The 27,159-nt window shown below is 41.8% G+C and overlaps 1 long non-coding RNA gene and 1 pseudogene across 3 annotated transcripts; both read left to right on the top strand.

The window, feature by feature from the left end:
• The first annotated feature begins 2 nt into the window (after positions 1-2).
• On the top strand, positions 3-20,515 carry LOC148164636 (uncharacterized). Of its 3 annotated transcripts, XR_015768127.1 has the most exons (5): positions 6-72; positions 6,762-6,848; positions 12,534-12,660; positions 13,101-13,210; positions 20,348-20,515. It is a non-coding gene; the product is annotated as an uncharacterized LOC148164636 (long non-coding RNA). The 3 variants fall into 3 exon arrangements; XR_015768126.1 differs by lacking the exon at positions 13,101-13,210 and having other exon boundaries at positions 3-72; positions 6,766-6,848; XR_015768125.1 differs by lacking the exon at positions 13,101-13,210.
• On the top strand, positions 13,458-16,322 carry LOC114213868 (fas-activated serine/threonine kinase-like; annotated as a pseudogene).
• Positions 20,516-27,159: the final 6,644 nt, after the last annotated feature.

Raw genomic sequence — 27,159 nt, 5'->3', positions numbered from 1 at the left:
AGCGCGCAGCCTGCTCCGCCGCCGCCTCCCGGCCCCGCCGCCACCGCCGCCGCCGCCGCCGCCGCCGGGCAGGTAACTTCATGCGCTCATTGTCCCCCCGCCCGCCCCCCCATCCCCGCCTCCCGCGCCCCTCGCCGCCCGGCACACGCGCTCGCGCTCGGGCTCTAGGTCCTGGGCGTTTTATTAGAGTCTCTGAGTTGCTCTGCTTTTAGTTTATTTTCTCCACCTTGGAGGCCTGGGATGGGGGGAGGAATGAAGAGGGGGACAGGGCGGGAGTGGGGGGTGAACGCCCCGGGCCGGGCGGGGTAGGGTGCGCGGCAGGACGCGGGGCTGCTCGCAGCCCAATGGCTGCAAGCTCGGGGCTGGGGGCTGGGGGCTGGGGACCGGGGGCCGGGGGCCGGAGGAGGGAGGAGCGGAGAAAGAGGAGGAGAGCGCGGCCGGGACCGGGCCGGGGCGGCGGGACCCCGCGGAGCCTCTGCTGTGCCGGAGCCGCGCTCCCCCCGGCCAGAGCGTCGCACACAAAGGGGCTGCGGAGCCACACCACCGGCGGCCCCGGGGCACGGCGGGGAGCGCGCAGCAAGGGGGCGCTGTGGCGCACCCCGCCCCGCAGCCCCGCCCCCGGGCCCGCCCCGGCCCCACCCCGCTCCCACCGCCCCCTCCGCGGCGGTCCCCACCTCTTTCTCTGCGTCCTCCACCCCCCCTTTCGTGGCTCTCCCCCCTCGCATCTCTGCGTCCCCACCCCTACTCCCAGCCCCTGGTGGAGGCGGCTAGTCCACGCAGCGCCGGTCCTGGGGACCGGGAACCCGCAGGGAGCGTGAATCATCTGTGCGCTGTAGTGGGCTACTGGGCTAGGGACCCGAAGGGGTGGCAGGGTGTGGAGGGGCTTAAGAGTCTACCCCCTTCTGTCACTCGTCCTACCCCAGCCCTCACCTCCCAATGATCTGTGACCCACTGGAGGGTTCGCAAAGCTAAGGCAGCCCTAGAGACTCTAAAAAGACCACAGGGGTAAATCAAAGTGTAAATAGGGAAACAATCATCAACACACAAGATCAGGCTAGAGGGAAAACACGTGGGCTTGCTAGTTGCCCCGATGGGATTGTCTTTTTGTCATTGGAAGCCCAGTGATGCTCTTGGAGAGGCACGGAAGACCTGGAATAAGCCTCCCCATTTCTCTTGTCGCTAAGTGGGAGGAAGTCACTAATCATGTTTTCCCGCCTTACCTCTGAAACTCAGAAACTTGCAACTTCGTTTTTTTCCAGATGGCTGGGGAAAAAAAAATCCGCGTATTTTGGCTGTAGTCCAACAGATTTATCCCTGAGGCTCTGTCCTAGGTGGGAAGTCCAGGCAGGAGTGGGTGATATTTACCTTCCCAGTAGGAAGTAGTCGCACGCAGTAGGGCCCAAGACCCTGCAAAGGAGCCTGGAAGTACTTCATCCTTTCCACTTGTTTCTGCTGCTAAGGAGGATACTAATAACATTCTGCCACCCCACGCCACTGTACAGTGCATGTTGATTGCCAACTGCTCTGTACAACTTTCTCACAGCTATGTTGTTTCCTCTGCAATTGAGAGCACCTGTCAGGTACAATCAGAGAGATCTGGAAGAAAATCTGTGAAGAAAGTAAAAGAAATGATAACATCATTGAGTGTCTATATGTGGCTTTTTAGGAACCTTTTACTAAGCATTGCTTTGTACTCCTTGCATCCTTTTTCTCTTAAACCATTGTTTTCTTTCTTCCCTTCATCATTTTTATAAGTTGCAAAAATCCAGCGCTTTCCTTATCTCAAGATTGACACAGTGGAAATTGTGTAGGGAAAGAGGGCAGTAAGAAAAAAAGAATTCCTCTCCACTGGATTCAGAAGAAACTCCATATTTACAGGCCCTTTGAGGCATAAGATAAAATAAAAAATAGAAAATGCTTTCCCTCTTAATAAAGGTCTTTATAATAAAATTTAAATGTTTTGTGTTTTGTATTGTCAGTGTTCAAAATTAAGTTGTAGATGCTAAAATACGCTTATAGGTATTTCCACAATTAAAAAACCTTTTGGATTTAACTTAAATATTTCCAAACTTAAATTTCTATCAATTCAGCATTTATTACCAATGTATTACATCATTTCAAAATTCAATTCTGAAAACTTCCTTAGAATCTGTAGTTGATGTCTGTTTGATGGCCCTATGAAGATGAAAAGTTTCATTATCAACATTTTGACACCTAGGGAAGACAATGATGTCTATACTTTGTTCCCTAGACCTACAACTTTGCTCTGTCTTGAGGAGAAACCCAAATGCATGGGAACTATGTGTCCCTCTACTTAATTTGGACCTGGTTTCTTCTGTGTGCAATCAGTAGAGTCAAAGTGGCATGTTTGTGCATGGTGTGGTGTGAGGGGTGGGAATGTGAGCTTTTGATTAAAAAAGCTCTTGACTCGAATCACTCATACATGGGAGAGTAGACCATGAAGGTCAACTTCATGGGTGGGGGAGGGGGGTGCGTGGGGATAAAAATGGAGTTAATGATCAATCATGCCTTCCTGACGAACTCTCCATAAAAATCCCTGAAGTTCAAGATTCAGAAAGCTTCAGGGTTAGTGACCACATGGATGTCATGGAGAGTGGCTCTCTTGGAGAGAGCACTGAAGCTCCATGCTTTTTCCCACATACCTTACCCTATGCTTCCTTTCCATCCGGATGTTCATCTGTATCCATTATCATATCCTTTTATAATAAATGGGTAAACAGTAAGTAAACTGTTTTCCTTGAGTCTTGTGAGTCACTCTACTAAAGTCATCAAACCCAAGGAGGGGGTCATGGGAACTTCTGATTGATAGCTGATTGGTCAGAAGCACAGTTAAAACCCTGGGCTTTCAATTGGCATCTCAAGTGGTTTTCCTGTTCTTGGGGCAGTGCCAGCAGTCTTGTGGGGTTGAGCCCTTAGCCTATGGGATCTGATGCTATCTCCAGGGAGATACTGTCAGAATTGAGTTAGATTGTAGGACACCCAGCTGGTGTGACAGAATTGCTTGAGTTTTTTCCTAGCTCAGGTGGGAATGTGAGCTGTTAGTTCAAAAAAAAAGCTCTTAACCTCAATCACTCATACATGAAGAGTAGACCGTGAAGATCATCTCAGTGTGATCTGAAAAAAATATTCTCCTTATGATGTTCCACCCAAGGCCCATCACATATGAAAGGGGAGCAGTTCTCCCAAGAAAAACTTGGGGGAAGATGAATAGCTAAACCAATGAGTAAATCTTGTTAATTTGGGAGATAAAAATAGTAGAGAGGCATTATATTATTTTTCATTTTATAGGACATTCAACTTTACATCATGGCTAAGTTTACTAATTTATTTGTCCATCCATTCACTTGTATATTACTCAACAAAGACATATAAGCAGAGTAAAGCTCTATGCTATATATTATGTAAAGCTGACATGTAAGAACAAATTACTTAAAATAGTTTCTGTTTTAGATGTGTTCTAGTCTTCTAGAGCAGTATTTCCAACTTTGGTCAGTGGAGTTACCCTAGACGCTTTGAAAAATACTCATGCCTGGGCTTCTCCCCCACAGATTCTGTTTCAATCCATTTAGGGTAGGATCTGGGCATAGGAGTTTTTAAAAGCTGTCCAGTGGTTTATCACTTGCAAGAAAGATTGAGAACCAGTGGTCTAGGAGGAAAGATAAACATGGACACAAAGGGAACATTAAAAGTACAAAATTTTCGTGTGAGCGAATTTCCTGGCTGGGTTGTTATTTTGTGTTGCCTCTCACAGGGGGACATAGAGCGTCACCACTCCAGGTCCCCATCATCTGCACTACCTTTACAGAGACTTAGTGTGGCAATTGACTCAGTTATTCCAACGAAACAGGAATGAATTGCTGTAGAGACCCAAATTACAATTTGGTCGTCTAAACTAGGAACTCTCATTACCAAAAAATGTGTGTCCATGAACAAAACATCTCCTTACTAGTGCTGATGTAAAAGAGTTGACAGCTATCCTTTCTGAAATGCATACTATGTCCTGGACCTAGTCATAATTTCTTTACATTTCATTTCACTTTCTTATTTAATTTTACAAGTTACATTGGAAACCCTAACCACTAATTACAAACCACACTTAGCATCTCATTTTGGTCCCTCAACACTACCCATCTTCATTTTAATTATAGTTTCATAATTGTTGTGTTTTCAAATTTGCACTTGTTTCCATTGACCACATTTTATGTTTACCGATTCTTTGTACTGTGGACGTAAGTCCTAAACCTTGTAGTAATGTCTCCAAACTACACACAGAATGTTCTGCATTAGGGAAAATATCCTCTACACAGTCAATCCTATCCATGACTTATAAGAGTCTTATAAAAAATCATTCAACAACAACAATAAAATGGCACTTCTTGAGGGGTATTTTTGGTTAGCTTTTGGAGTTAATTTTCTTTAAGGGTTAATAGCCCTCTCTATATTGACAATGGGGATGAAAGATCTTATAGAAGGATTTATTCTGAAATGCCAAATATTGAAACTAAAATCAAAGCATGCTATATTTTATAACAAAATTAATATCAGTCCTTCACTGGCCTCCTCTTCTTTAAGGGTGAGCTTTCCAGTAATAGCTGATACCTCAGCGTCTCTTGTAGAAGGAAACCTCGTTCTTTTAAAATACCATTCATTTGAACACCTCGTATGGGCCACCTTGTATTATAAGCCATTTTGTTATGCATGTGTTTACAGGTTTACCTTCCTAACAAGATTATGGCTGAAATAGGTATGTCTTTTTTTTCCTTACTGCCTAATCAACGCTGAATCCTACCCGTCTTCAAGACTCTAGAAACATCATCAATGGCTTTGATAGGAACGTTTACATTTTCTCAATTTACCAGTTAGAATTTACTGCTGTCCAGAGGTTTGGTTTTTTTTTTAATAGTTTTCTAAAGTAATTTAAATGTAAAATAGAATGATATGCAATCCATAATATAATGCAGTGGGAGAACAGAGAGTACTGAAGTTTATTTCCTGGGGAGACTAGTGAGAAATGACTAGATTGTAAGTCTTTCAACCAGAAAATAAAGGATTTCAGAATGATGAGGAAAGTTTGAAGGAAATGATATAGGGTCCACAGATACCTCACATGGTACTAAATGACTCATAAAATGCAGTATTTTTTTACATAATATGGGAAGGGGGCCAAAACCTGCACATCTTACCATTGAGTGTGGGACAGCACTGTGATCTTTAACAATATACAACATTTGTGGCATAATAGTCATAATGGGACTCTTCAGCTATTTTACACAGCAATAATCCAGTCCTCTCTCATCAGGATAAACTGTGAGGACAAATCCTTTCAAAAGCAGAATTAGTTCCTTGGAAAAGAGCGAGGCCACAATTATCCCTTAAGTAGGAGCAGCTGCAACAGGGGATCGGCCTGGAGCGTGGCCGTGAAGTGTTTCTCCCAAGCAATTAAAGGGATTTTTTTAATGCAAACTAATATTCTATAAAAAGTCACTGGGAAGGTGAGTAGGTGTGGAACTGCTGAGATGAAAGGAACAGTCCTTTCGCTTTACCTGAGTTAATATTCCTGCTCTAGTAAATGCTATTTTGGTGAAAATGGACAATCGAGGCTCACCCGTTCCCATGAAGTGGGGCCCGAAAGGGACCCGGAGTAATACAAAGGAAAGATAATTCTGGCTTACTTGTACACTCGGTCTTATCTTGAACTCTGTCCATAGCTGTGTTTTGTTATTGTTGGTTTTCAAAAAGACATGATGAGTCAACAGGAACACTTCAATTTAAACTGGGAAGGTATCACTTGGGTGGAAACATAAACATAACCCACAGGACTGAGGCCAGTCAGTACCTCGTCTAGAGTGAGACAAAAAGGGATGAGAACTTAGTTTTTTTTTTACCACAGAGATGATTAAAGGATTGGGAAAATAAGACCTTTAAGAAAGATTAAAGGACCTGACTGGAGGGGGCATATTCAGAGGGGGCAATGTAATATCCTCAAATTGTGTATCTCAAGAGTTCTTTGACAAACAACGAGAAAACACCTCCACTGAAGAAACAACCTAAGAAATTCGATGTAATACTAGAGCATTGAGGATTTAGTCACACAGGGAAAGAATTTTCCGCCAGGGATCTTGAATGTACTGCCAAAGGAGCGTGTGGGCTCTCCATAGGACTGGGTGTAACATCTCTGCCCCCAATAAAAGTTTGTCAGGTCACATGACCCAAGCACCCAGGGATACCCCTCTTCTTGAGAAATACACCTTCCTTCTAATATGATCCAGTGGGCAGAGGGTTCAAACTTAGCTCTAATTATCTAAAGGGTTTCTTGTGCTCACAAATTTTGGATAGCATAAAATGAAGTTCATCCAGACAGAGACCCAAGACATCTCTTGCTTTAGAGTCGAAAAATGCTTTCTTTTACATTAGATTTGTCCCTGTATATTTTCAAGAACTTTGGTAACAAAGAAAAACAGCAAACACCTGATCTTGTGGGCAAATTTAAGACATGTTATAAAACCGGGAATTGAAATGTTTAAATTAAATATTGAAACTTGGAGTTAACTAGGAGTTAAACTATTGAATACATTTTTAGAATGTTACTTTCGTAAAAGGATACTCTCACGTGGTAAGGATGGCCTTATAGGACCATCTTAGAGCCAAAGATGAAAGAAAAGGAATCCTCCCTGCTTGATAATAGTGTGTTTTAATGTGTAGCCTTCAATTCACTAATTCAAAAATCATACATTTCGAAGACAGCAAGAGACTCTTCAGCTCCCACTCAGGCTGATGGTTGCTACTGACTCCCCACTCGTCCCATGAAATCTTCCAGGGCTGATTAGGTAAGTGATTTTGTACCCTCGCCCTGCACAATTTCCAGTACAGTTCCTGATCTCTGCCCTGATTAGGTACTCACTGCTTCCTTCCACTACAAATCCACTTATGCTTGACCTTCACGTAATGCAATTACTTGAATATCCATGGATTGCTTTAATGTTTCCATTTTGTTCCTAATGGTGCTCCAATATGTCTGTCTGTATGAATGTGTTTGATGCTGATGAGAAGTTCCTAGAAAGAAGAGATGGAATCTCTCTGAATAGAACTGATGGCCCCAAATATCATCATTTCCTTAAACAGTGCTCTTTGCAAGAAGACAACTTAACTTAGCTATTTCCTCTTTGTCTCCGAAGGAGTTAACTTAGGAAGCTACTGGAAAAAATTCAAGATATCATAATATGTAAACACTTCCACTCCACTGCGACAGGTTGGGAAGAGTTACAATAGTATTGCATTCTCTATGGTGCCTCAGCTGTATAATTAGGGTCTAATGCCATTTTTAATTAAGGACACCATTATTAAGGGCCCTCTATATGTTGGGTGTCTTACATAACAATATATGTTGGTGGTTGTTGCTCCTCTGCTCCCCACTCCCTTGGATGCTTTACTCATTTGTGTTTTCTGTGTGGCCTCTAAGCATTTATAACCTCTAGAAGAGAAATTTACCAGAGAATGAATGGAGAGAATAGCATTTAATCGGAGCGAAGAGGATTAACAAAGTCAAAGAGGCTTTTAAAGACAAAGAAAAGTTTGGGAACAACCAGAACAAGCGATTGGTATTTGGGGCGGTTTTTGAGGTGCCAGGGTGGGGGTAGGGGAAGGACGGTGGGACAGTGAGGAGACCCAGAGAGTGAGTTTAGATCGCCAAAACTGTTTGTCTGAGAGCTGAAACTTTATCTTGAAGATATTGAGGCGTCTTGAAGGGTCTTCATATAGGACTTGACCCCAAACCCTTTGTGTTGTAATATTTTATGGACAATGAGATTTTCATGTAGTGTTTCCATTACAGTAAGGTTTTCATAAGTAACCAGAAGAGTTTGTTACCAAAGGAGAAACCAGTTCCTCCTTTGTCTGAGTTATTAATCTGCCATTTTAGTAGCTATAGCTTATAAATATGCCCAGGAAAATATTAAACTGGACAGTGTGATCATCTGTGATCTACCTCTCTCTCCAGCCTCGTGTTTCCTCAACTTCAGAATATCTCACCTCTTTTCATACATTTGTCACTAGTATATCTTCTTTGATGGAGAGCCTGCTAAAAGCTTTGCCTTTGTAAGATCAGGTTGTTTGTCCACTTATTGCTGAGTATATTCTGGATGTAAGTCCTTTATCAGAGTCTATAAAAAAAAAGTAATAAGTAAGTTTAGAAAGGTTGCAGGATACCAGATCAGTATGAAATAAATTCTATTTCTTTATGCAAGCAACAAACAATTGGACATTTTTAAATAAAGATTTTATTATTTGAGAGAGACAGAGCACGGATGTGTGAGGGGCAAAAGTAGAGGGACAACAGACTCCCTGATGAGCGGGGAGCCCAACTCAGGGCTCAGTCCCAGGAGCCTGAGATCATAACCTGAGCCAAAGTCAGACACCTAACTGACTGAGCCACCCAAGTACCCCAACAGTGGGACATTTTAAAAAATTATTTATAATAACATCAAAAATATGAAATTCGTAGGCATAAATCCCACAAAATATATAAAACCTATGCACTAAAAATTCCAAAAACAATGCTGAGTGAAATTAAAGCAGACCTAAAGAAATGGAGAGCTATACCAAGTTCATAGTATGAAGGCTTTAATATCATTAAGATATTGTCTGCTCAAAATAATCTATAGATTCAATGAAATCCCAATAAAAGTTTTAGGCTTTTTTTTTTAATTGAAAATAAGAAGCTTACTTTAACATTTTTATGGAAATACAAAGGACCAAAACAAATTTGGAAAAGAATAAAGTTGGAAAAAATTTGTACAACTTGCTTTAAGACTTCCAGTAAAGCTACAGTAATGAAGACCACATGATATTGGCATAAGGATAGGCATATAAATCAACTGAACAAAAGAGAAGTCTGAAATAGACCCATAAATACATAGTTAATTGATTTTCAACAAAAGTGACAAGGTAATTCAATGGGAAAATGATTGTTTTTCAACAAATTCTGTTGGAACAATTAGATACCCTAATGAAAAAATAAACTCTTACTTCACACCATATACAAAAGCTAACTCTAAACAGAGCATAGACTTAAATTTAAGAGCTAAAACTATAAAAACAATACAAGAAAATATAGGATAAAATCACGACTTGGATTACACAAAGCTTCTTTAGGACACAAAATGCAATTTGATAAATTGAATTTTAGAAAAATTAAAACCTTGCTTTTCAGAAGTCATTGTTAATGAAATGAAAATGTATTCCACACGCTGGGAGAAAATGACAAATTACTTGTAACCCTTATGTTTTTAATATTCCTCTGCCTTTGTTCCTGCTGTTTCTTCTACCCAGCATCCCCTTCCCCTTGGTATCTATCATCTGCACGCAGAGGTTCTATTCTCTTTTAGATTCAGATCAGGCATTGGATCGTTATTCTCTTCAGGACAACCTTGCAGACTCTCCAACTGGCACATTCCAGGCTGGTCAAAACATCTATCACATTCTACCTTCCTGGTCAATTTACATGTCTGTTTTCTATAATAAATAATTAGCTCCTTGAGGTCAAAGACAATATTTGTTATGCTTTGTTAGGTTCTTGGCCAACTTTTCCATGCCCTGAACCCTTTTCCCCCAACAAAACAACTTTTGACATTGCCCCCCCATCCAGATATGGCTCTATCACCTCCCACCCTATTAATACTAAACTTCTTAAAATGATTCCCGATCTCTTCTTCTTCACCCTCCCATTTATTCTTCATCCCACAGCAATCTGGATTTCTGTTTCTGAAATATTTTCTATTGAAACTGTCCTTTCTAAGACTCCCATTGAATGTATACCAGACCCTTTCACTGGGCACACTTTATTTCTCACATTACTTGACTTTCTTGGAGCTTTATAAATTGGTTCCTTGTTAGACTGTGAAGTCTTTAAGTGAAGGGATCCTGCCTTATATTTGTCTTTGTAGATAGACAGCTGGGGAGCTTCTACATGAAGAGAACAAAGAGGTAAAGAGAACAGCATGACAAGAAACAGAGAAATAAGAGAAACCAAGGGAACACGGAGTCCTAGATTCCAAGGAGGAATGTTCTCCAGGAGGGAGTGGTAGACATTTATCTGTTTCCTCATTCAATCAATCATCCACACAACAGATACCACACTTGAGAGTGCTTACTCATTGCCAGACACAGTGCTGGGTTCCAAGTCCACAAAAGCTTTTCTATACCCTCTCCTGGATGATTATCTCCTTCCATAGCTCCAACTACAACTTATTTTCTAATCCCTGTCAAATCTATGTCCCTTTTCTTCTGACTCCCAGGTGCCTATTTCTAACCGTCTACCAGCTATATCTGGCTGTATTTCTCCAGTCACTGGAACTCATAATATACACATTAATGTCGGGGCACCTGGGTGGTTGGGTCAGTTAAGTGTCTGCCTGCAGCTCAGATCATGATCCTAGGGTCCTAGGATTGAGCCCTGAGTCAGAGTCCGGCTCCCTGCTCCCCAGCTCCCTCTGCCCCTGCCCCCTACTCATGCTCTCCCTCTCAAATAAATAAATAAAATCGTAAATAGTACACACATAAATCTTGATAAATGCAATACACATATAAATAGTTTTCTCCTGGAATGCATATCTCATTTAATAGTTACACTCAATCGCATAGTTAACAATAGGTCTCATCCTTTGTCATTTCTTACCCGGACTATTGCTTTTATCAAGTCTCTTACTGATTCTCCTTACCTACAATTCGGCATCTACACACCCACCATGACTGTCAACCTAGCAGATACTTGGGAGCACACCACTGCCCCACTTAAATGCCTCCAAGAGCTTTTCTGTTACCCAAACACATCAAACCATTTGCTCTCCAGCAATTAGCTGCTTGTGCTTGTCTTAATTTCAAGCATTTGCACCTACTGTTCCCTCAGTCTAGAAAGAACATGCTCACTACCACATATTCACATGATAGCTCCTATTACCTTCAAGACTCAAATCAAATATTCCTTCAGTCAAGCTGTGCTAAGCCCTCCTCCTCCACCAAGGCACAATGTGTAGCCCTTCATTACTGTGCTGTAATGATGATTTGTTCATAAGCTCTTCTCCCATTCTAGATTATATCTCAATCACCCTTGTACTTCTAACATCTGCTTTAAAGACAAGCACAAAAAGCTCGTTTTGAAAGGGCAAGTTTTTTTTCTGATTTTGATGTAACCAGCTTCTATTAGGTGTTATTTGGGAATAGTGTCATATATTTTATAGTGAATACAGTAGTTTAAAAAAAGATTTAGCCACTTCCTTAAGCAGTGGTTTATCTCTCCCTCAGAGAAAACCAGAATGAGTTTTTTAATAAAATGATTGAAAAGGTACACTGAATCTTCAATTTAATTATTTCAATTCCTGCAAAAAAAAAGGTCTTTCAGAGAGGCTGCCTCTTGGTAAAATGTGATAAAGTTCCAACACATTCTTAAAAATTGTAAATTAATTTATAAATTTCCATTCAAAGTTTAATCTGCTATTTTCACATAAGAAAACTCATAATGTTGCTTCCTATTGATTCAGTATCTTTGCATCTAGAGTTTAAGTCAATATTTCATCTCTTTCTAGAAGCTTCCAGAGGCACTTGGTGCATATCAGTGAAATGTTGCCCATTTTTATTGCTTTTGGAGTTAAGTAAGGACTCCACACCCAGCATTCCAGATCTTTAATATATTAAATTCTAGTCTTAATTCTCTCAGGGTCTGTGTATCTACTGGAGCAGATCAGTTCATGTTCTTTTAGCATGCCCTGTCTTTTTCTAGCTTCTACAAGGCCCAGCCCTGCCTTCCACTTCCTCCTGCCACCATCACTACCCTCTCTCTCTTCCTGAAACTCCTCCCGGTCCTTCCTACCCGATCTGGGCTTTCCCCATTCTCCTTCCCTGAACAATCATTGGTGATTCTTTCATTCTTTCATGGGACTTCTTACATTTCACCCTGTGCTACGGTTATATACGTGTGTGTGTTTGATCCTTTTATTCTCTCTTCTCAACAAGCTGTTGGGACAGTTCTCCCATGTCCTGTTCATTTCTGAGGCTCTGCAATGCCAAGCACAATTTCTGAAACGTAACAAGTACTCAGTAATTATTTGTTTAGTTGAATTGAGTTCAAATAAATTTAAACCGCTTTCTCTTAACTGTGTGTTGACAAAATAATTCTAACAAGTTCATAATCACAGGAAGCGGTAGAGCCAGGATTTGAACACGGCAGTTTACAGCACTTTAAATCCCAGGACTTTGTTGCCTCTCCGATAAACAGAATATGCACTGCAAGATTATTGGTCCAGCTATATAGTTTAGCTCTAACCACTAAAACCTAAAAATTGTCCTAATAAGACTGAATGTTTTCTGCTTAACAGTGTGTGGAAAAAAAAAAGATTTTATTCTTTCTGTGACATAAGTTTCAAATGGAAGCATATGGGAGCATATGCCTTTTAAAGAATATTCCTTTAATACATTTATTATGACCTCATCATCTGTTGTCTGTCTGAATTTTTTTTCAGGATCTGTAAGATACGGATGTAGAGACACAGAGAGGTAATGACATTTACTGTATACTATTGGATAGTGCATCCCTGACTTGAAGACCTAGACTCCTGAGCACTCATCAATGGCTCCAAGGTGGCAAAGGTGGGTTTAAAGCCAAGGATGTGGGGTTTGTAATAGACCTGGCTTAGAACTCAGTGGTTTATTCTGGATCTTTGGGCTTCGAGAAGCTGGAAGAAGTAAGGGAGCTGCAAAACATCTTTTTCATCTCAGTGTTGGGAATTGAAAATCCAAAAAGGGAGTCTGAACACTAACACTAACTTAATCTGTCCCCACACAAAGTAACTGCTTGTTCTAATTGAAAGCAGTGTTGTATTAAATTTTAGAACCCAAGGAAGAACTGGCTGAAGCAATGAGATGGCACTGAATGTCCTTCTGCATTTGGGGATACATTTGAATTCTTTTTCTTTCATGGCTGGGCTCTTTCTGGGGAACAGGAGTGGGAGAAAGTCTCTTTCTGCAATGTCCTTTAACAGCTGTGTCAAAATTCTCCTGAGCTGCCTGCAATTCTTCTGTCTTTGCAGTTGAGTTGACTCTTCCCATGTGAGTTTCAAGGCCCTGGGCATTTCCCCACCATCTTCTTGGATGAAACTTCTTTGTCACTGCAGCAGCCCCTCTGTTAAGAATATCTCAAGTAGGTGTTCTACTTTACAGGCGGTGTAAAATTTCCTTTCTAAAATATTTTGAGAATGTGAGGTTCTGGCAGGATATAGAGGCTACAAATCAGATTAAATAATTCCCACTGCCAAGTGATCAGACAGAAAAAGAATTGTACAGAAAGGAAAACTCCCGACCTCGTTGGCCGTTGCCTTTGTTGGCTGCCTTCTGAGGGGTCCAGTTCCAATGGTCATAAAGTGCTAGCTCTGTGGCTATTTGGAGGGATGTTGGCCTCCCGTTCCAGGCCAAGAAAGATCACACCAACACAACTTCAGCAAGTAAGTGTGCCCTTATATTTGGTCTATGAGCACCAAAGAATATGTAGATCTAAGGTTTCATTTATCTGGATAATTAAATAAGCCTGGAAGAATATATTAAAGAAAATTTCTTTTTACCCCCTCTTTTTTAGATGACACTATTTGGCTTTGCTCTCCTTACCTTGAAACTACCCCAATGCAAGCAACAATTTCTGCCAAGGAAGTAGAAAAAAAAAATGCTTCTATACTCTTGGCTAGTGTGTGCTTGCTGGTAGGGGAGACCACAGTGTGGGGATTACAAACCCTTGTTCTAGGACGGGAGCCACGTCTGTGCTTGTCAAGGGCTGAGCCGTGATCAGCGTCCGCACAGCGGTCCGGGAGTTGCTAGGAAGATGGCGCGCTCGGTGGCCGGCCGAGGAGGAGGGCGCGGGGGTGGGGGAGCCCGGCTCTCGGCCCGAGACCGACTGAGGGAGTGACCTGCGCGGGGCCTGGGGAGCCATGTAGGGGTGGCGCCTACGGGGCGGGCTGCGGGAGGGCGGCGGGAGTTGGTGTTGGCGACCGTGACCACGGTCTCCTGGCGTTGCCGGGCCCGGGTGGGTGTGGGGGTCCCTGACACCACCGACTCCGCGCCATGGCAAAGCTGCGCGCTCGGGCTCCACGGGCGCCCTGCGAGGTGCGCGCTGCTTTCTCGTTTCACGGGCAGAGAGACAAAGCCACTTGTCCAAGGTCATACAGCTGGTGGGTGGGAGGGCCCAGCATGGAACCCAGGACCGCCAGGCTGCCGAGCTCACGTTCCACCCTCCTGGCCGCTGCCACCTCCTGCGGGAGGGGGAGGTGGTCGGGAGGGCGTATCGACCGGGCAAGCGGGGCTCCAGGCTGGGCACGACCACTGGCCCGATTCGTGACCTCGGGCTTAACCTCTTTTCCTCTCGGGGCCTTGGTTTCTCCAGCTGTGAAATCGTGGTAGCGCCAGCCCTGCCTACCCCCTCAGAGGCGCATACCGAGCCTCAGAGGTGATACGTAGTGCATGTGGACTTGCTTTGTAAATATCACTGTGCTGAGGACACGGAAGGTGCTGTCTCAAAGGATGGAAGGAGGCGAGAGAGGGGCGGGGTGGGGAAGAAGACCAGAGCAGTCACAAGGAAAGGTGAGCACGAGTGGGTTGCTCTGAGCCCAGGGCCCTGTGAATGGGGAGTGAGGTCGGGAGTAGATAGCCGGTTTTTCTCCCCTTTGGAGAAAAACTTCACCTCCTTTTCTGGGCTGGCCCTCAGGGTTTCCATCACCCAACTCCATGCTTCGAGTCCTGCTCTCTGCCCAGGCCTCCGCTGCTCGGCTGTCTGGCCTGCTGCTGCTCCCGCCAGTACAGCCCTGCTATCTGGGGCCCAGCAAGTGGGGGGACCGGCCTCCTGGAGGAGGCCTCCATGCAGGCCCTGTGCAAGGGCTACAGCAGCTTCTGGAACAGGCGAGGAGCCCTGGGGAGCTGCTGCGTTGGCTGGGCCAGAACCCAACCGAGGTGCGTGCCCATCACTACCCTGTGGCACTTCGTCATCTGGGCCAGCTCTTGGGGTCTCAGCCACGGCCCCCTCCCATGGGGCAGGCCACACTACAGGACTTGAGTCAGCTCATCATCCGAAACTGCCCCTCCTTTGATTCACAACATCCACGTGTGTCTGCACCTTGCAGTCTTACTTGGCTTCCCATCAGATGGGCCCCTGATTTGTGCGCTGGAGCAGGAGAGAAGGTTCTACCTCCCTCCGAAGCCACCTCCCACTCTGCCCCCTGGCCTGCGCAGTGGGCAAAGATTGGAAGCTGCTCTGAGCTGCCTTCCGTTTCCTGAGGCGTCTGCCGCAGCACCTCATCCGCAGCCTGGCAGAGACCAGGCCAGGGGAACTGACTCCCCACGTGATGGTGCTCCTGGCCCCGCACCTGGCCCGGCACTTGTTGCGGGAGCCCCAGCTTCTGGAAGCCATTGCCCACTTCCTGGTCGTCCAGGAAGCCCAGCTCAGCAGCAAGGTGGTACAGAAGTTGGTCCTGCCCTTTGGGCAGCTGAACTACTTGCCCCTGGAACAGCAGTTTATGCCCTGCCTTGAGAGTATCCTGGCCCGGGAAGCACGGCTGGCTCCCCTGGCTACTGTCAACATCTTGATGTCACTGTGCCAGCTTCAGTGCCTGACCTTCAGAGCCCTGCACTTTGTCTTTTCCCCAAGTTTCATCAGCCACATCAGCGGCACCCCTCATGCCCTGATTGTGCGGCGCTACCTCTCCCTGCTAGACACGGCTGTGGAGCTGGAGCTTCCAGGATACCGGGGTCCCCGCCTTCCCCGAAAGCAGCAAGTGCCCATCTTCCCCCAGCCACTCATCACTCATAGAGGATCCTTGCAGCGTGCCCACTGCAAGTACAGTCATAAGGATATAGTGGCGGAAGGGGCTGCGCCAGCTGCTAGGGGAGGAGAAGTACCGACAGAACCTGACTGTGCCTCCAGGCTACTGCACAGCTCTGGTGCCGTGCTTCCCGTGAGGACCCAGGACCCCTTCCTACCCTACCCTCCCAGGTCCTGTCCCCAGGGCCAGGCTGCCTCTCAGTCCACCACCCACAACCCTGCCCAGAGGGTGGTGCTGATGCTGCAGGAATGTTGGCATTTCTGCCAGGATGGCCGAGTGCTGCTGGGCTCCTGGGCCCTACGGGAGTGGCACCTGGGCCCGCTGGGCTACCAGCTCCTGCCACTACCCTTCGAGGAACTGGAGTCACAGAGAAGCCTGCCCCAGCTCAAGAGCTACCTGAGGCAGGAGCTCCAGGCCTTGGGCCTCCACTGGGGGCCGGAAAGGGGATGAGGGGGGTGCACATGGGGCTCAGAATGACCCCCCCCAATGGGGGGGTGGACAGCTTGCACTTTGGCTCTCTATATTTTGGTTTCCCATTAAAGTCCCTTCCCCCCCCCCCCCCAAAAAAACAAACCCTTGTTCTAGGATCTTCTATCTTGGGTCTACATACAAGTTGTGCTATCTGCCAGACTTTGGGGAGTGGATCCATCTTTTTTTTTTTTTTTAAGATTTTATTTATTTATTTGACAGAGAGAGAGAGAGACAACGAGAGAAGGAACACAGCAGGGGGAGTGGGAGAGGGAGAAGAAGGCTTCCCGCAGAGCAGGGAGCCCGATGCAGGGCTCGATCCCAGGATGCTGGGATCATGACCTGAGCCAAAGGCCAGGTCTGAGCCACCCAGGTGCCCCTTTATGAGAGTTTCTTGTGTCATGCTACTTCCTTCCAGATTCTCTCTCTCTCTCTTTTAAAGATTTTATTTATTTATTTGACAGAGAGAGACAACGAGAGAGGGAACACAGCAGGGGGAGTGGGAGAGGGAGAAGCAGGCTCCCCACTGAGCAGGGAGCCCGATGCGGGGCTCGATCCCAGGATGCTGGGATCATGACCTGAGCTTAAGGCAGACGCTTAACGACTAAGCCACCCAGGCGCCCCAGGATCCATATTTTGATGCTCAGTTTCCCTATCTGTATGACAAAGATGCTAATAAGAAGACAAAATATGCTTTCTGGTAGGCAGATTGACAAAGACTGTAAGATAATACTTCTCGTATGTATCGCGTCCTTAGCGTAGGCACGGGTTTAAATTCCTTATATGTATTATCCCACTTGATTTCTTACCCCATGAAGCAGGCTCTTTTATTAATCCCAGTTCATCAGAGAAGAACTTGGGACACAGAAAGGTAAAGGCACCACGTAGGGAAGTCCCAGAGTAAGAAAGTGCTAGCCAGGATTCCAGCTCAGGCGCAGCACCTCTGCATATGCACCCTCCTTTACTCTGCGAACTGCTTTCTCATAGGCATGGCCAAATGTGACTCAGGGTGCCTCCATAGCACATGGACATGTGTTCACTTAATACACTGAATGCTCCTGAGCTGTACCGACAAGACCCAGGGAGTCGTTCAGAATTGGTTAGAGCCCCAAGTTCATCACTTGTGTGGGGTGGAGGTGGAGCCCTGATGTCATCCCCCACCCCCCACCGCCACCTGCTGAGCCTGCTCTTTTCTGACCTTTCCCTAGAAACCTAAAGGGCAGATCCATTCTCTTTCCCGCTTTTTCTTGCCTACTATTTCCACACCTCACCCCTACATTGCTACTCTTAAACATCATCAACCAAACAAATAAAGGAATACCCTTGAGGCTGCTATTTCAGACTCTGTGGGCAGGAGGCTTTAATAAACAGGTTTTGGGTACTAGTTAGACATGCTTTTTTGGCTCACCTCATGTTTCAAGATGCTCCATGAATGCTCTCTTTGTAAAGTCTTTCTTCACCTTCTTGCCCCAGCTTGAGTGTTTGTTCTTTCATGATGTCTTGCATAGGCTGCTATGTATTCTGCATATTTATGTACCTGCCTCAACTAACCGAGAGACTATAATCCTCCTGAGGACTGAGATTCTGACTTGCTTATCATGCTATATCCCGCAACAACTAGCATAGTGTCTAACGAATAGAAACTCATGAAGAAATAGAAAAATGTAAAGCCTCTATAAATCAAAACATCCCCATAAAACAAGTCGAAATACCAATGGCAGATCAGGAGAAAAATCTTCACATTTTATGCAACAAAGTGTTGCTATCCATAACATACAGATGTCTTCGCATTAGAAATAAAGGGAACAAAATGATTTTGAAAATAGATAAATGGCACAAATAGTGAATTTACAGAAGCAAATAGTAACATGTGAAAAAAAATTCTAATTCTCACTAGAAACTGAGAAAATGTAAATGAAAATCACTGCTTTTTAAAAAAAAATATAGGCAAAAACTTAAGAAGATTTCTTTGCAGTCAAAAAAGAAAGTGGGGTGGGGGGAGGTTTATGTACAAAGGGGAATGTGAAGGAGTTTGAAAGCATATAATTTATGTGCAATTATGTCGAGTGTATTTGTCTCCTAGGGCTGCCATAACAAAGTACCACAGCCTGGATGGCTGAAACAGCAGAAGTTTATTTTCTCCCAATTCTGGGGACTAAAAATCTGAAATCAAGGTGTCAGCAGGATTGGCTTCTTCTTCGGCCTCCCTCCTTGGCTCATAAATGCCTCCTTCTTCCTGTGTCTGCAGGTGGCCTTCCCTCTATACATGTCTTTGTCCTAATTTCCTCTTCTTATAAGGGCACCAATCATATTGCATTAGGGCCCACCCTAATGACCTCATTTTACCTTAATTACCCCTTTAAGGACTCTATCTCCAAAAACAGTCACATTTTGAGATGCTTTAAGATTTTAACATGAAAAATGTTAAATTTGCGGGGAACACAATTCAGCCCCTAACGTAGATATGTAACAGATATAGACAGATAGATACTGGATAAATAGATGTGTGTTTCAGAAACAAACTAGGATAAACTCTAAAATGTTAACAGTGTTTACCCGTAGGGTTGGGATGAAATGGATAAGGAGCATTTGCTTCTTTGTATGATTTTAAAAGTTCTGGCATTTTGCAAGATTTGTTCCTTTTTGAGTTTTTCAGGATTTTTGAATTAATTATATAATATAATTATATATATTATATTATATTATATAATTATATTATATATAATATATATTTTTATATTTTATATATTTTATTATATATAAATATATATAATATATTATCTATAAAATATTTATATTTATATAATTATATATGATATATAATCATATATAAATATATAAATATATTATATATAAATAATAATTAATAATAATAATAAAATAATAGAAATATCACATACAGAAAATATATCATCAGAGACACAAGCTGACCAGATGTTCATCGATACTGTTCCTAGCCCTGAGCACATAAGAAAACTACATTTCCCGGCTTCCCTTGTACTTAGATTGAGGCTATGTGACTGAGTTTTGGCCAAAGAAATATCAGCGAAAGAAAATAAGAAACTCCAAGCCTTGGCCTTAAAATATTTCCTTATCTCCTTATCCCAACACTCTCTTCTTGGCATCTTGTTGAATGCAGAGGATCTGGTGAAGGAATTCAAAGGCCACTCTCTGAGGTGGCAGAGGCACATGGTGGAAGGAAGGAGCTGGGGTTCCTTAGTAACCCTCTGGTAGAGAGCTATTTAAGATGGCTGCCTGACCCATATCTGACTTTCTTTGTGTTAAGTCGCAGTACTTTGGGGTTCTTTGTTCCAACAATTGGCACTAATTACTTTGACACATATGTTACCAAAACTAGCCTTTTTCTGTAAAGTAAATTTATTCCAGTAAAATGAAAGATATATCCACCCTTTGAACCAGAAATCACTCTTCTAGGAAACAAACTTTTATGACTAAAATCCTGAGTATACAAAGATGTGCTTGTAGAGATATGCTTGCGATAGGAAAAAAAGTCAAGTATATTTTCACCCATAGGGAAATGCTTAAATGATGATGCACTGATTTATTAAACCTTATAGAGACATTAAAGGAATGATCTAGCTATATATATATTGACCCAGAAGATGCTTATCAATAAAGTTATTTACATAACAGACTTGAAGGTAAATATAGCATAATTTGTTATTATTAAAATTACATCATAGGATGTGATAAACTTAAGGAAAAATTGGGAGGAATAATGTATGCAACTTTATTGTAGACAATTGTTATCTTTTTAGTAGATGAATTTCAAAAATACCTCAAATTCTTCTCTTTTCTTTTATCCATACTCTTTGAAACACAACTTTGCAGGTTTTCCCATGAGGAGGTGCAGTCCATTTCCCTATTCCTTAAGTCTGAAATAATACTGGAATTTGCTTTGGACACTAGAAAATGGAAGAGACTATATTATGCTGGTTTGAGAGGCCTTTGAACACACCTATTCTTTTGTTTTGTTTTGTTTTTAGCTGTGCTTCCACCATTAGAGCAAGCTCAAGCTAGCATACTGAAGAGACCTGCCAAGATCAGCAAAGCTGACTACAGATGGACAAGCAAACCCAGCTGAGAACAGAGCATTGCCTGGCCACCCTGTGGATTCTCCCTCATTTTTCTTTCTCTCCCTCCCTCCCTCCCTCCCTCCCTTTCTTCTCTCTTTTCTTTTTCTTTTTAAAAAATATTTATTTATTTATTTATTTGAGAGAGAGAGAGAGAGAGAGAGAACATAAGGGGGGAGGGGCAGAGGGAGAGGGAGAGAAAGAATCTTAAGCAGGCTCCACACCCAGTGCAGAGCCTGACATGGGGCTTGAGATCATGACCTGAGCTGAAATCAAGAGTTGGATGCTTATCCGACTGAGCCACCCAGGTGCCCTTCTTTCCCTTTTTCAATAAAGATACAGTTTTCTTTAATATTGCCATAAATGATGTACTCAATAGCCCATCACATCTACCAGGATTAGGCCTGCAGCAATGGAGACTAGGCAAAGCATTTCTTAGTTCTGGCAAGCTACAATGCAAACAGACCCTTCATGAAGCCAGTGCACCCGGAAAATAGTATAAAAATTTTCATAATAAAACAAAAATTATTCTCTCAGTAAAGGAGCTGCTTGATACACAATCTACTATTTTCCTGCATTAGATTTTACCTAGTTGTATTATTTAAAACAGAAATGTATGTATTTCTCTTTTGTCCTCTGGTGTAAATGAGATGCATGCACATGTTTTTATTCTTGCCTGGAGCATCCATGGTCAACCGACCCTCTGTCTCTGGATATCAAGGGAATGAAGAGATGTAAAGCTTTTTATCTGGGATTTAAAGGAACATTCTGGTTGGGATATCACAAAATTTCATCGAGATGGCCATATTTTCACATGAGAGGCCTTAGCTAAGAAATTGTTATGGATAATAATGCAATGAAAAGACAAATGACTGTTCCAAGGGATGTTTCACATGGAAAGAATATTTTTAGAAGGAAAGAGTTGATTTCCTAAGAATGTGATTTATAAAACTAAGAGAAAAGCCAACAGTTTTACAATATTGTATTAAATTATAATAGTTTGTTAAATAATAGCTCAGAATTCCTTTAGGTGACAATTAGCAGATCCCTTCCCAGAGATAATGGAAACAAGTAGTGGTTTGAGCAAGCTGTTGGTACAGAAAATAGACGTGTTGAATGGATCCAAAATACCCCTGGGGTGGAAGAACAATATTAGCTGTAAAATAGCCAAATTAAAAATCGTTTAAAGTCAGATTTCAATATGGTATTTTCCTTTTCAATAGAAAGCATGAAATTATATTAAGCCTCATTTTGATTATTCAAAACAGTGAAATAAGGATCTTTGCTTTTGTACAGCAGTGGGTTTGCTGAGCAGAAGCCTTCATTTGCCGCTACATTTCCTTGCATCATTACATAATTGTTCCCTTGTATGCCAGTTATTCCTTGGGTATTGAAGTATGCTGGGCTGGTGAGCTAATCCTTAGTTATAACACAGCGTTATGCTTAGAGGAAGATGCACAAATATTTTGAGTGAAGAACAAAGCTTCAAACGGGATAATTAAAATCACCTGATACTCTTACAAGGGAATTGGTTAAACATACAGTGCACTCGGTTAATGTCTAACCTCATGAGTAATCGGGAAATGCACATTAAATCACCGAAGAGACAGCACTTTTCACCTATCACACACTGCAGTGAATTGTAAATTGCTACAACCTTTCTAGAAAGCAATTTGGCAAAATCCATCAAGAGCCCTAAAAGAGATCATACCCTTTGTCAGGATAATAACCCATCCAAGAATCTATTCTAAGGAAATAATCAAGGGTACAAAGACTTTTATACAAGGACATGATTTGTGGCACTGTTTATAGCTGTAAAAATATTACAATTTCTGGAATCTTAATGTCTGAAAATAGAAATAAGCTAAATTATCTACATTTCTATGATTAAATGCTGTGGTGCCAATATACTCACATGCTTGGGGAACACACAATGAATGACATGCAAAAAGGTTCAATAAGTTTTATATTTTGTGTGTGTGTGTGTGCATGCATGTATGTTAGAGAGAGAGAGAGAGAGAGGTAGGGGAGGGAGGGAAGAAGGAAGTAGGAAAGAAGGAAGTAGGGAAGGAAGAGAGAGAGCACCATGTTTAGAAAACTTCTGGTATAACCAAAAAAAAGTAGATCTGTATAATATATATGAGCAAAAATATTTTTGTAAAGGTGTTAATTTTTTTTAAAAATTTATTTATTTTAGAGAGAGAGAGTGGGAGGAAGGGCAGAGGAGAAGGGAGAGAGAGAACCAAGCAGACTCCCCACAGAGTGCAATCCCACGACCCATGAGACCATGACCTGAGCTGAAACCAAGAGTCTGATGCTTAACTGACTGTGCCACCCAGGCACCCCATGAACAAAAATATTTTTAATGCATGTGGAGCAAGAATTAAGTTTTGTTATACTGGAATTAAAATTAAAAGATGATAAAATTACAGAAAAAATTAAATTTTGCAGAAAGGATAAGAAAGGGAGAAAATATGTAGTAAGTAAGCACAAGCATTAGTGTTTCACTTGGAAGTAGCTTTGAATGGATTTGATAAGTCCTGTGTGTAGGAGGTAGGAAATAAACCACAGGACTGAACAGGGCTAAAAGTCAAGTTGGAGAAATTCACGTACAAAGAATTGCTAACAGGCTCTCCAGCCTCCCAGTCCCATCATAGATAGCAAAAACACTCCCTAGAGAGATGGTGGGTATATGTATCTTATCTTCAACTCTGAGTAAAGGAGAAAAAGAATGAGAAAAAAAAAACTTCTTAGAGAGAGGGTGTAAATTGTGCTTTACACTTACTTGGTGTTGAGGCCTGATTTTACATTATAAGATGGGTGTCCAAACTCTCAAGATAGAAACTTAGTTGAAGTGTAATATGTTGGTAATGACCTCAGAGCTGTTTCCTTTTTTTTTTTTTTTTTTTTTTTTGCCTTCTCTTCATCCTATTGGTGAGGGAGGGTTTCCCGCCCTAGGGATATGAGGATGGTCCAACACAGGGCACTCAACACTGGACAAGGAAGAGGGACAGCAATTTATTAATCATATATACTCATGGCCTGGGGGAAAGGATAGTTCATACAGGGTAACACTGTTGCACTTGGATACAGAATGAAAAACAAGGGCTATGAGAATCAATCTCTTTAGTACTAAGAGGCTAGGATGACTCCTGATTCCTGTGGGAGGAAGTGATTGGCTTGTTTGCATAATTATGTAGCCTGGCAGGAAACTAAAACTTACTACTTAGGGATAAGCAGGCACTGTGCATTGTCTCCATGATACATAGGGTTGTTTGGCTAGGGGACCTTATCCAAAGGAGTAGAAGAAGGAAGAAAAGTTGTGCTTAGGCCATTTGAGGCCCTCCAGTTTTCAGATGCCGAGGCAGCGTATAATACTGAATCTTAATCTCAGGCCTTAACCAAACCCAGGGGACGCAAAAACAAATCCTCTCTGGAGAAATGCAGTTAACTAATCACAGGGAATTCCCTTGTCATTCTAGGGGAAGAATTCTAGGAAGTATCTCTGGACATGGGAGAAACCAAGCTATCTGAATGAAAATTATACTAAACAAAAAACTAAAGAATCAGATATTTAATCACCAGATGTTAGAAGTATCTGATAAAAAATAAAGCAATATGTTTAACATGTCTTTTGAAAAAAGGTAGTATAAAAGTGTGACTAAAAAAAAAAAGGAGAGAGACTACCAAAATCCTAGAGATTAGATAAATAAAATAATAGAAACTCTAGAAATGAAATTAGAACCTGAAAGAACTGATCAAAGGGTAAATTAGAAATAGTTGTAGAAAGAATTAGCAAACTGGAAAATCTATCTGAAAAATAAGACATTAAGAGACTTGTATGATAGAATGATATGTATGATAGTATGATAGAATGAAGCACTCCAATAAAGTCCAGTCAATGTTGTAGGATATAACAGAAAGAATGAGGAAGCAGGAAGTTTTAAATGTATAAATGTTGAAAGATAATGAATCTTAGAATCAGGAAGTTCAATGAGTCACAAGCAAGAAAAAAAAAGATTAAAACAAATAAAGAAAAAGTGTTCAACACAAGCCAGACAGAATTCTAAACAATTTATATATCAACTGTTTATTCTCACAACACGTGAGCTAATTGAGAAACAGAAAACTTAAATAATATGCCCAAGTTTTCATAATTGGGAAATTATAGGAGCAATTTGGGTCCTGAGTTCATGCTCTTAGCCACTATATGTAATGCCTCTTAAAGAGATGCCCAGGTAAGTACATCATAATGACATGACAAAACACCAAAAACAATGAGATCTTAAAAACAATCAGAGGGAAAAGCCAGATAACTCACAAAGGAAAGTCAATTAAACAGATAACTGGCTTCCTTCTCAACTCAAAAGACATAGAGTAGCTGACTGCATAAAAAACAAGATCCATCTATATACTGTCTATAAGAGACACACTTTAGATGTTAGATTGCACATAGACTAAAAGTGAAAGGATGGAAAAAGATATTCCATGCAAGTGGAAACCAAAAGAAAGCTGGAGTAGTTATCCCCTTCAGGCAAAATAGATTTTATTTTATTTTTTTATTAACATAATGTATTATTTGTTTCAGGGTTACAGGTCTGTGATTCATCAGTCTTTTTTTTTTAAGATTTTATTTATTTATTTGACAGAGAGAGACACAGTGAGAGAAGGAGCACAAGCAGAGGGAGAGGGAGAAGCAGGCTTCCCGCTGAGCAGAGAGCCCGATGTGGGGCTTGATCCTAGGACCCTGAGATCATGACCTGAGCCGAATGCAGATGCTTAACAACTGAACCATCCAGGCGCCCCTGTGACTCATCAGTCTTACACAATTCACAGTGCTCCCCATAGCACATACCCTCCCCAATGTCCATCACCCAACCACCCCATCTCTCCCACCTCCCTCCACTCCAGCAACCCTCAGTTTGTTTCCTGAGATTACTCCAGTTTCATCTTGTTTCATTTTTCCCTCTCTTCCCCTATGATCCTGGTTTGTTTTTTAAATTCCACATATGAGTGAGATGATATGATAATTGTCTTTCTCTGATTGACCTATTTCACTTAGCATAATACCCTCTAGTTCTATTCATGTCGTTGTAAATGGCAAGATTTCTTCTTTGATAGCTGCATAATATTCCATTGTATATTTTGTGTGTGTGTGTGTGTGTGTGTGTGTGTGTGTGTGTGTGTGCATGCATGTGTGTTAGAGCAAATATGGCAGGAAATTTCATTCATCTGTTGATGGACATCTAGGCTCTTTCCATAGTTTGGCTATTGTGGACATTGCTGCTATAAACATTGGGGTGCACGTGCCCCTTTGGATCATTACATTTGTGTCTTTGGGGTAAATACCCAGTAGTGCAATTGCTGGGTCATAGGGTAGCTCTATTTTCAACTTACAAATAGATTTTAAAACAAAGACTGTAATAAGGAACAAAGAAGAGTATTAAATAATGATAAGGGGGCCAATCCAATAAGAGGATGTGATATCTGTAAATGTTTATGTGCCCAACATAAGAGCACCAAATAAATAAAGCAAATATTAATAGATGTAAACGGAGAAATAGACAGAAACATAATAGTAGCAGATGACTTTCATACCCCACTTACATCAATAGAGAGAATATCCAGATAAAAAAATCAATATGAAAACACTGAACTTAAATGACACATTAGAACAGATGGACTTAACAGATACATACAGGACATTTTGTCCAAAAAGAGCAAAATACACATTCTTTTTTTTTTTTTTTTTAAAGATTTTACTTATTTGACAGAGACAGTGAAAGAGGGAACACAAGCAGAGGGAGTGGGAGAGGGAGAAGCAGGCTTCCCGCCGAGCAGGAGTCCAATGTGGGGCTTGATCTCAGGACCCTGGGATCATGACCTGAGCCAAAGGCCGACTCTTAATGACTGAGCCACCCAGGCACCCCAAAATACACATTCTTTACACATACACGTGGAACATTCTTCAGGAAAGATAAGTTAGTCCACAAAACAAGTCTCAATAAATTTAAGAAGATTGAAATCATATCAAGAATCTTTTCCAACCACAAAGGTATGAGACTAGAAGGAAGAAACCTAGAAAATTCACAAATATGTGATTAAATAACTTGTTACTGAACACCCAATGGGTCAAAGAAGAAGTCAAAAGATAAGTCAAAAAACACCTTGAGTCAAATGAAAATGAAAATGTAACATACCCAAATTTATGAGATACAGCAAAACAGTTATCAGAGGGAAATTTGGAGTGATAAATGCCTACCTCAAAAAAACAAAAACAAAAACAAAAACAAAAACCCAACCAAACAAACAAAAACCAAGAGCAATTTCAAAGGAAAAAACCTAACTTTACACCTCAAGGAACTGCAATAAGAAAAATAAAGCCCAAATTTGGTATAAGAAAGGAAATAACAAAGATTAGATCAGAAATAAGTGAAATAGAGATTAAACAGACAATAGAAAAGATCAATGAAACAAATAGGCAATTCTTTGAAAAGATAAACAAAATTGACAAACATTTAGTTAGACTTACCAAGAGAAAAAGAGAGAGAACCCAAATAAATAAAATCAGAAATGAAAGAGATGTTATAACTGATACTTCAGAAATATAAAGGACCATAAAAGACTACTATAAACAATGATACCTCACCAAATTGGACAACCCAGAAGAAATGAATATGAAACATACAATCTCCCCAAACTGAATTACAATGAAATAGAACATC

The sequence above is a fragment of the Eumetopias jubatus genome, unplaced genomic scaffold (assembly GCF_037043125.1).
Source record: "Eumetopias jubatus isolate StellerSeaLion01/CBP00866 unplaced genomic scaffold, mEumJub1_p1.0 scaffold_4, whole genome shotgun sequence".
In the NCBI taxonomy this organism is placed as follows: domain Eukaryota; kingdom Metazoa; phylum Chordata; class Mammalia; order Carnivora; family Otariidae; genus Eumetopias; species Eumetopias jubatus.
The sequence above is the reverse complement of the archived record's forward strand: the minus strand, read 5'-3'. Positions and strand labels throughout refer to the sequence as shown.